The sequence below is a fragment of the Tachypleus tridentatus genome, chromosome 1 (assembly GCF_004210375.1).
Source record: "Tachypleus tridentatus isolate NWPU-2018 chromosome 1, ASM421037v1, whole genome shotgun sequence".
Lineage (NCBI taxonomy): Eukaryota > Metazoa > Arthropoda > Merostomata > Xiphosura > Limulidae > Tachypleus > Tachypleus tridentatus.
Window position 1 is genome coordinate 176,484,447 of NC_134825.1, and position 11,800 is coordinate 176,496,246.

The 11,800-nt window shown below is 32.5% G+C and overlaps 1 pseudogene across 1 annotated transcript in view; it reads right to left on the reverse strand.

The window, feature by feature from the left end:
• The window catches only part of LOC143230918 (uncharacterized), a 33,902-nt pseudogene extending 28,966 nt beyond the window's left edge, over positions 1-4,936 (reverse strand). Inside the window, exon 1 of the transcript XR_013016692.1 lies at positions 4,247-4,936. The product of XR_013016692.1 is annotated as an uncharacterized LOC143230918 (transcript). The remainder of the gene's footprint in view (positions 1-4,246) is intronic.
• Between the last annotated feature and the right edge of the window lie 6,864 nt (positions 4,937-11,800).

Consider the following 11,800-nt stretch of genomic DNA (forward strand, 5'->3'; position numbering starts at 1 on the left):
ACTCAGAGAAGTGCACACGAAAAATTAAACTAATTCATTTTGAAACTACGAAATAAAAATTGAGATAATATAAAGCTTTATTTAATAAAGAGAAGAAAAAATTATTTTTCAGTGCTTCACCTTATTATTTTATCAAAATGTGGACATCCTACTTAATACTAGGACAGTCTTAATAGAACAAAATGATGATGTAATTCAAAATAATAACAATGAGTTTTATGTATTGTTTGAAACTTTATTACATTAATAATAATAAAAGACAATAAATATATGACAAAAATATAAACATGGTGAAGAACATTAATAAATTTAGTGTAACTACATTCCTGTCAACCTCATATATTGTCATAACACAAATATGTTCTAACAAGTGCTCTCACATCTTTCCCAGTTTCACTTAAACATTTTTGATAACAATGTCACTACTGATATTTCAAACTATATCTATCACCATAAATTTCCTTATAATTCCTAAATTACATATTATACAGTTGTTTTTCTAGCAATAATTGTTGGAGTTCAGAGCATTGATTGAAAGTTAACCAAGTGTCCAGACTTTTCTGTCACAGATAAACCAGGCTTCATCACAGCATTCTAAATTATATCACTACCATCAGGAGTTATATCAGCAACATTTTCTTCTTGAGTCCTGGTCTTCTGTCTTTGTTATGAATGGTAAATATTTTATTAACAAACTTTTAAAATAACCATTTTATTTCAAAATTTCCCAAGGATCTACCCTTGTATAAGCTAAATCACCGGGAGTGTTACACGAACATGAAAGTCTAGTTATCTGACTAAATATCACTGCTCTCTTCATGGTCAATGGATGATGAGAAGTGAAATGTAGAAGTAGTGACCTTTTTAGTTTTTTTTTAATGTACATTGCTATACATCTTATCACTGAATGCAGCCTTAGTATTTGTTTGTTTGAATTTCGCACAAAGCTACGTGAGAGCAATCTGCGCTAGCCGTCCCTAATTGAGCAGTGTAAGACTAGAGGGAAGGCATCTGTGATGACAAGAAAACCCACTTGTAGAGAAAATTATATACATATAAAACAGCTGGTATGGGTAGAGAAAACACTATGTAGAGGAGCAAACAATGTTTCCACCTTTTTCTGTCATTGTCAGGTTCACAAAGAGGTACCTGACTGATAGCTGACCACAACACTAACACTATTTATAAAATACAATGTGATAACTGCCACGACTTCTATATTGGAGAAACAAGTAGAAAAATGGAAACCAGATTCAAAGAACATAAAAAGTCACCTTCACACATTCTTGAACACTGGAAATCAAATAAACACAACATAACCATAGAAAACACCCAAATACCAAATAAACAAACAAGCATGAACAAATGAAATATTAAAGAAGCCTTACTTATACATCTCAAGCCCAAAATAAACCAATACAAAGAAACATCTTTATACCTATGCTAATAAATATAATCCAACATCTTAGTATGCCCTCTATATTCCTACGTGCAATTACACAACTGCCTTCAAACATGTGATCAACTCTCGGTCAGTTACCTCTTTCTTTCTTTGTGAACCTGACGATGACTGAAGAAGGTCAAAACATTGTTTGTTCCTCTACATAATGCTTTCTCTACCCATACCAGCTGTTTTATACATGTAGAGGGAAGGTAGCTAGTCACCACCACCCATTGCCATCTCTTGGGCTACTCTTTTACCAACGAATAGTGGGATTGACCATCACATTATAATGCCTCCACAGATGAAAGGGCAAGCATGTTTGGTGCAATGGTGATTCGAACCTGCAACCCTCAGATTACGAGTCAAACACTTTAACCCACCTGGCCAACAGCCTTAGTAGTTTCTAGAAACTGTATGCACTCATCAGATAAAGTATATTCAAAAATAAACTTGATATTATCATGAATCTCATTTAGGAACTGATGAAATTTAATTAAGCTGTTCAGACTATCATTCCAGATCCCATAAATATTATCAATAACACACACCTGGAAGACTATTCACCTTCAAGTGTCAAGTTTTTGGCTACCTTAATTTCAAGGCATGCACAAAATTTAAAGAAAAGGTTACAACCACCCTTTTACTTATGGCTATTCTTTGTATCTGATGACAAAATTCATCAGGAGAAACCCTGTAAAGATCCACGTTAGTGTTATGCTGATCCGAAAAGGACATAACAATGCTGGTTCCCTCTTGGATGGGTTTGTATCAGAAGAAAGTGTTCAATCTGTTAAGGAAATCAAAGGAACTAGTCAAATGGGATGAAACTGTAATAGATGGTTAAGAGCATTTTATATGAATTAGAGATATATGTGTGTGTAAACCAACGGTTAAGATAAATAGTATCTTGGATTTATGGTTCTTGATAGCCCATAAGATTTAGGTGTATTATTACTATTAAAGACCAAAGAAAAATTCTGGATGTGAAAAACATATGCCAACATTACTAAGGAGATTTGCCCTTTCAATTAGGCTTAGAGGAACTGAATTAAAAGTCCTTACAAGTTTTATAATCATTAAGATGGACTAGTTGTCCTTACTTATAATAACAAAAAATCACCATAACCTTTGAATTGTAAACTGTTCTTTAATGCCACATTTACTGAAATACACTGATTACAAAGCTTGTTTAGTTCACTTCTGAATGTAACTCTGTAGAGAATGTAACTTCTGAATGTAACTCTTGACATGCATACCAGAATGTACCATTTCTGCCAATAGCAACAATCACAGACCATTTTTGGTAGGACAACGAGGAATAATATTCTATATGCTTCATCAAAATATGATAATTTTTTGACCAAGTTATAAAGAAAAAATAGTTTGAAAAATCAGTCATGTTAACAGATAGGGATTTTGTTTATGACCTTGACCTTTGACTCTCCAAAACTAATCATTTCTAAGTTGGGTCATAGTCCAAATGTATATCAACTTTTATATAACTCCATTCAGCTGTTTTTGAGAAATCCTGCTCACAAACACACAGAAGTAAAAAATTAACCTCTGTCACTTTTGGTGATAGAGATAAAAAAATCTTACCACACACACTTCTGCTGACTGTACTTGGAAAAATCAAAATATATAATTTTAGGGTTAATCACAATGAAAAGGTGACTTAATTACTGCTATACTTAATGATGTGGTTCATTCATAAATTCTCAGAACTCGAGAACAAACAAGAATTATAACTTCATAAAAAACATACAGTCACACCCAGCTATAAAAATCACATGCAAACTTTAAAGGAAGATTTTAAAATAATATTTCATTTCTAACTTCATTGTTTTTGTTAGCATATTCTACTGGTTCTTTTAAAGTGAACAAAAATCATAAAAATCATAGTTCTGTGTTAATATTAATTATTTACTCTGTGACAATATCTGACAATAATAGTATCAGTAATATATATTATAATACCACAGGCAATCAGGGCATTGTGGAAAATACAAGATGGTCCAAAGTTATCTTTCTTGTTTTAAAGTTTAATAATTAACCAAGGAAATAGAACTGCATAGCTTTTACCATCTTGTAGCTCAACTCAGACAGTTTTACTGACACATCAGTAGACTTCAGTGTGTGCACTACTCACATATTACATCTAACTATATTCAGTTTTAGTCCATGTTCATTGCAACAGTTAGTAACAATGTCATTGGCATCCATTATCCTGGTCTTTAGCTTTGTAATGTTTGCTACATGTGTGCAAAATACAATATTCTTAACTTTTCCACTTACTTCTTTTCTGTACTGGTATCTGGAATTATGCCAAAACTTGTTCTTGATGACGAGAAACCCAATTGAAATAAAAATGTATCTCAGAATGGCTGGTACGAGTATTAACACTTTTATTGATAAGCAGAAAACAACGTTTCAACCTTCCTATGTCATCTTCAGGTTAACAGGAAGGTCAAAATATTGTTCTCTACTTATCAATAAAAGTGTTAATACTTGTACCAGCCGTTCTGAGATACATATGCCAAAACTTGGTCTCTTCAAGACAAACAATGCATTGAGTTGTTTCTTGTATGTATCCTATTCTATTGAATGATATTTTTCAATCGAATGAAAACAAAAAATATAAAGCAGTTTGGGTTGGGCTATAAGATGTTGAAAAACTGCATGTTTGTAGTCTGCAGTTATTTAATCATTAAATTTTAATCCTGGAAATTTAATTTTGGGCCTCTGTACTTTTGCACATATTTATGCTCTGTTAGTTTCACAAAGAATTGAATTTATACATACTGAACTTTCTACCGAGTGACGTTGTTCTACTTTTCTTGTTTTTCAGTAGCTTCACAATCAACAAAGCATTCTCCTCGTCAGCGAAGGGTTCGATTTTCATATTAAAGTTTTCCAACCCTTCCATATTTTCGTCAGCGTGTCCTCTAATATCTTAATTTCAAACTCGCAGTTATTCCTCCCACGTACTGTTTTGTTTGTTTTTGAATTTCGCACAAAGCTACTCGAGGGCTATCTGTGCTAGCCGTCCCTAATTTAGCAGTGTAAGACTAGAGGGAAGGCAGCTAGTCATCACCACCCACCGCCAACTCTTGGGCTACCCCACGTATCAACAAGTAAATTGTAATTTGTTTCTTTTTTTGAAATATTATTACATCAAGCTTTCCAAAAAAAATATTTCAAAATATCAAACTTTCTTAAGTTTGATTACTACACGACCTTTCGAAAAATCATTTTCAATTAATTAATAACATTTTAAACTTTTAATGTTCAATAAACTCTTACGGTATGCATGGTTGTTTCACTACTTAAATCTCTTAACTACAACATTTAAGAAAACCGATAAAAAATGCCTTGCTTTGAGTTTGACATTTTAATTCACTTGAAAATTCTGATATATTTTTACTACATCTGATGAAACAAACAAAACATAACCTGGAAATGCGTCTGATCAGTTCGTAGGATACACTAAAATGCGGAACGGCACTAAACACAGTAAAGACATATTTTGTTTCAAAATTAAGAAAGTAAACAAATACGTCGAGAAACATAACATAAAGACATAAAAATACGGAACAATAATCAGAAGTATCGTGAGCTTTTAATTGTTTATGTTTCCGAAACAGATGCAGTTGCTTGTAATGGTGTATAAAAAAACCGACTTATCAGGTGGAAAATAAAATTTTATAATAAATGTTAAAAATACAGTAATACCAAAACAACTTTTTACACTACGGACGATGAAATTTGAAGAAATTACGAAATATCTGTAGTTAAAACTGTTTTGTTATTACCGTATTTTTATTATTTATGTATAAAACTTTAGTGACATATAAGACTTTTACTGAACGCATTATTTAAATTACCTAAAATCTTCATTAAATATCATAATCTACTTTTATGAACAGTCAACATGTTTTTACGTGTGTCAGAATTATACACTGCTGGCTAAAATCTTAAGGCCAATGAACATAAAGAAAAAAATATGCATTTTGCGTTGTTAGACTCAACCACTTATTTGAATGGAGCTTCAAAGATTAAAATAAAAAAAGGAAAAATAAAAAATAAAAACTTTTTTAGCATTTAATAGGAAAATGTGAAAACTATGAAATTAGCCTAAATATTAGCTGGTCAAAAGTTTAAGACCATACTGAAACGAAGCGTTAATTGGTAAACACGTGATGAGATTTGTTCATTTGTGTTCAAGCATTAGCGTTGTCAACATCTCCCACTGACATTTTTTGTGTTACATTGGTAAAATGTGGCAAAGGCTAAAAAATTGACAGAGTTTGAACGTGACAGAATTTTCGAGCTGCAAAATCAAGGTCTCTCTCAACGTGCCATCGCTGGTGAAATTGAGCGTAGTAAAACTGCTGTTGCAAATTTCTTAAAAGACCCTGAGGAATATGAAACGAGAATTTCAAGTGGTCAGCCCAAGAAAATTTCGCCGGTGTTAGGCAGGAGGATTCGACGAGTTGTCCGGCAAGACACCAGCCGATCGTCGAACCAGATTAAGGCCTTTACGGACGCAGAATGCAGCTCAAGAACAATAAGACGACATCTACGAGAGAAAAAAAGCTTTAAAAACCGTAAACGTCTTGAAAGGCCACGTTTCCTTCCACACCACAAAACAGCTTGGTTAAACTTTGCTGAGAAGCACCAAATATCGGGCGTAGAAAAGTGTGCTTTTGATAAATTTTGCGTTACAGTTATTTGTTTTATAAATTATTTTAGAGAGGGCCTTGTATGCGTTACGTGTTATGTAGTTAAAAGAGTAAGTGAATTTGATGAAAACAGTACGTATTAATTGTTGTTTGTTTAAGTGTTATGTGAGAAGATTTCACTTTCGTGTTTTAGAATTAGTTTTAATTAAGAGTTATATATATAGAATAGAAAGTAAAATTTTTTGTAAGACCGGAGAAACAACTTGATTATGTACTGCTAATATGTAGTGGAAAATAAACATTCCGCACGTACTTAATGTAGTTAGGCCTGAGCGTTTAAGAAAGTGAAATATTTTGGACAAATGTCTAATAAACTAGTTATTCATATTAATACAAAAATAATTTGTTGTTAGGAGTGGTATCTGTAAACTTCGCTTTTTGTGTTTTAAACTTTAGACAAAGATCATTTGAAGTGAGTTGAAGAATTTCTAGTGTGCAGACAAGCAATGGAAGTTTTAAGAGGTTAAAAATGGTTACATTAATTAATGTTGCAGATAAGTAAATAGACTGCACTGACAAATGCTACAAGTCAATGAAAAAATTGATCAACAAGTGACAAATGAACAAATTTAAAGTTGTCTCAGAAAATGCAGTAGTTGAACTAACACATGCAACACTAAAATATAAAAAAATACAAATTTAACGTAAAGCTAGAATCTTCGTCAACAGGCACTTATTACAAATCAACACTCAAAGAACACCACAAGAAATAAAGTGCAGTGAAAGAAAGACCTCCCACCTGCCCGACTAAACAACGTGCCACATTAATACTGCACAACTTTGGATGGATAAATAGGAGGAAGAACAATGACTGTGTGTGTGCATGAAGGCATTACCACAAACAGAGAAGTTAACATAATCTCAAAGCAGCAACCATAAGAACTTTATTTGCCAAGGAGACCTCAAACTAGTAAGTCTAGTAACTTAAGTGGCCAAAAAAGAAACATTAGAACTTAATGAATTCTGTAACTAACCAATAACTGCTTTCTGCTCAGAAGCTAAGAAACAGTTGAGTTACTAGAACAAGAAAGTAATTTAAGAAAGAAAAAGAAAAAAAACAAACATGCAAAGTGAACACAACAATATCTAACATAAAAATGTATTCTTAAGACAGTTTGTGTAGGTACTAAAACTTTAATTAAAATAAAGTACAGGTTAACAAAAACCTGAAGATGACCTAAGAAGGTCAAAACATTGTTCTGTACTTTCTTTCAATTGAAATTTTAATACCCATACAAACTATCTTAAAGAATACATTTTACTGAAGTGGGTTGTCATCATGAATATCTAACATAAACTATTTGCTCAGGGGCAGTGTCCTTGTCTGAGGACAAGAGGCTGCTGACCATAACTTACTGTTAAAGTAATGGCTGAAAGATGCCTTTCAGATAGGACAAATAAAAGTACACTTACCTGAAAATAAGCCACAACCAAAATCTTTTTTTAGTATGCATAGATCATTACACTATAGACCAACTACAAGATGTACTAACAGCACAAAATATTCTTTATATAAAGAGTCAAAAGAATCGCATCTAGACTACACAAAAACTCACTAATCTAGTAAGAGTAGATACAGATAACTCATACAACATATTGAATTTTATAAACAGTGGAACCATACACTGGTACCAAAGATACCAAGTAGAATATAACAAGACACCAGTGATAGTAGTTCCCTAGTGCTTTCACTGTCAAAGATTCGGACATGTCAGGCAACGCTGATGTGGTGGGGAGCATCGTGTAAGAAAGACAAAGAACCAAAATACAATTGTGGTGAACAACACACAGCAAATTACAAAGGCTGTGAAAAATAGACAAATAAAACAAATTTGAAATAAAAACTCCAAAAACAAATGGTAATGAAATAACAAATATAAATACATGACAAAGAAACCACTTCTACAAACACCCAAGCAAGATAGAGTGACATCTGCACAAACACCCAACAATCAAATACAGTAAATAATATACCACTAGAGCACCCACAGAAACACCCAGTTGAAACACAGGAAAGTAATGATACAACAGATACTAACACATACCTTTGTAGACACTATCAAAACATTATCGCATACTTCATAGCAGGATACTCAAAACACTCACAAACTAGAAACTGTATAGAACTGGTAATAAACATAGCCAAAAACACATCATACCACAGTTAAACATAGGATACATATGTCACAGTCACATCAGTCATATTAAATACACCGTCCTGCATATCAATGTTCAAGGTAGAGTTGTTTCCAAGAAACATAAAATTAAAGACACAGTGAAACAAATTAAATCAGATATTGTAATAACAAGTACTTGTTTTGAATTTCATGCAAAGCTACACAAGGGCTATTTGCACTAGCTGTCCCTAATTTAGCAGTGTAAGACTAGAGGGAAGGCAGCTAGTCATCCACTGCCAACTCTTGGGCTACTATTTTGTCAATGAATAGTGGGATTGACTATCACATTATAACATACTTGAGGCTGAAAGGGCCTAATCTAACTACATGGCCATGTCAGTAATAAGTGAAACACTATTGTATAAAAATAATAGAATTAAAAACTGTGTGGCTATTTAACTATCAGAACAGACAGAATCAATAATCAATATAAAAATAGAGGAATAGCCCTATTACACAAACCTGTCTGTGACAGAAATACAATTCAGCAGCAATAATGAACATAGCTGTTATTGTTCTAAACAACCAAAGTTATGTTACTATAGCAGGGTTTTATTGTTCTCTAACAAAACAGACATAGATTTACTCAATAAGATCATTTCCAACAATCAGAATTCTACCTTTGTAGGAGACCTAAACAGTAAACATAAAAACTTCACATGTGAAACAGTGAACACAAGTGGAAGAAAATTAATATACTTTATTGATCATATCAGTATAGCTCTATTAGCGATGCCACACCAACACATATGTTGTGTGAAAAAACAGTAGTGATATACTGGATCTGTGCTTAAGCTCACACAACATGAGTCAGAAACTAGTAAAATTTAATGTAGGAAAAGATGTTGACAGCAATCACTTATCAACTCGGTGTGTCTTCAATCTCACCCACCCTATAAAAACATAACCTACTAAAAGAATATTTAAATCACAAAAGAACAAATTGACACAAATATCAAACAGTACTAGATAATCTACTACCTATCATAACAAATCAAACAGCTGCAAACCTATCTGAAATAGATAAGTATTGTCAAATAATCTTGGAGTGCCTTCAAAAAGCTGCCAAATAAGCAATACCACCACATCAATACAAAACTACAAACAATGTGTGAAAACCATACTCTCAGCTAATAAGTTTTATTAAACTACGAAGACAGTATACAGAAACAAGAGACAAAGCAGTAAAAACATGATAAGAATAGAAGTTAAACTGGTAAAACAAGAAAAATGGGACAACCTCTGCTCTCAGTTAAGTTGAAAAACAGAATTCAAACAGTACTGGTCACATAAAAAAATACTTGCAAATGAAGATAAGAAAATATCTAACACTAGAATACACTACCATGATAGTACACACACACTTAGGAAAAACCAAGATCTTCAAACAGCATATACAAAACACATCATGAACCAGACATGAATACAATTACATAACAAACAATACAGAATTATTCAAATCCCACTTCCCAGTTAACACAAATGTTAACGTGTTAAATAACTACACAATGAAAATAATTGAACAAGAGCTCAGAGAAGTAATCACAGCAACAAAAAACAAAACCCCAGGAGACAATGGCATACATTACAAGCTGTGCTCTTCAAAAAAATGTACTCCAAAATTATTTGAACACCTAACAGTAGTCTTAAACATATTACGAAATTCAGGATATATCCAAGTTTCTTGGAAGCATCCACATGTATTAATGTTCTATAAAGAAGGAAAGCCAGCAAATAAACCAGATAGCCACTGTCCAATTAGCCTGACCAGCTGTATAGGCAGAATTTTTGATTGAATAATCAGCAACAGACTCTCTACATGCATGGAGATAACATAAAAATTACCCAGAGTATAAAATAAATTTGGAGAATTCAGGTAAACCACAGATCACTTAGTTAGACTAACTGAATCCATAGTAGATAGTTTTAATAAAAGAGAATGCACTATCTCATGCTTTATTGGCATGGGACAATAGGGAGATTTCAGGGGTGAAATACAGTAGATGATGGTGTGTGGAGTCATAAAACATCAATAGGTTTTTGGTTGTCTTCAGTGATGATTTTCAGGAAGAAGAAAAGTATTCCAAGAATATGTGTTGATTTTAGATGGATTAGAAAGTTACTATTGGTTCAACATCTTGGATCTGGCATCTAAGTACTGGAAAGACTGATTTTAGCACAACAGGTGGTTTATTTAAATTCCAGAAGGTGCTATTTAGCCTAATGAATGCGTCTGCTAGTCTGCTAATGATGTTTTGGTGACTAGCCACTCTTTCAGATTTTTGTCAGAGAACATGAAGATGGTATAACAGAACACAGAAAGGCAAGCCTGAAATAGCAACCAGCAAGAAATGTTTGCTCATGTTAAGATAGTTATAGTGAAAGATTAGCCCTGACCCAACAAATTTGCAGTTTCTTTGGTTTTGCTTCATAATGCTTATGATTAGTGGACAACTTCTTGACAATAGTAGCACTTGTCTGTTCTCGTGAAAGTGAATGGAGTAAGGAATATAACAACACTTTCTGATCCTTCAAACTTTCTTAAGTCTATTCTTCAGTGCCAGCCTATGCACATTATGATGTATTTACTATTATATATCTATTTTAAAATTAATGTAAGTATATATTTAAAGATGCATGTAACTTATACTGTTAAATGTGCATTGCAAAAGTTCCAGCTTATTCACTAAAGTTATAGAAGACTCTGAAGTGTAAAAATCAACAATGTGTGTGTGTGTAAACACTTGTGTATCATTAGTATTGTTGTGCACGCTGAAATTTCTGGAAACTCCTCACACCTATAAATGTAACCAACTTGACTCATCAAGAGATAGTATATATTACTGTATGCTATAAACACTAAAAGCTCTTACTGTGATTAATGCTTATTAATCAGGAATTTCAGATATTTGATCAGGAATGTTTATAGATTTCAAACATTACAAATTATTTAATTTCAGTGGGTTTACATCAGACATTAGTATTTTTAGAAAAACATTATAACTTCATTGGTGGAAAACTTGTGCAAAGCTAGCTAGCTCCCTTTTAAGCTAATTGTACCTATATCAACTTGAAATTAATAAAATTTATAAAACTTCTGTATATAAATACTTTGTAATAACTGTTATTGTAAATTGCATTGTTTTTTGCATGTTAAAATATATTTGTATTAATAAAGAAAATTGTGTGTCAATCTTGTTGGAAAATATCATAAATTGGGTACATACTGACATTTATTTAACTTCTAAATCTATCAGGTCATCCCTTAAGTAATGTTCAATTTTAGGTTTAGAAAAAGAGAAGTGATTTGAAGTGGTTTTAGTGTTATTTAATCAATAATGTGTGTTTCATTATTATGAATTAATTTCTACCAATGATTCACAAACTTTTGAATACCACTTCTATAAAATCCTTGTGGTTTGGAGGAAAAGATTGTA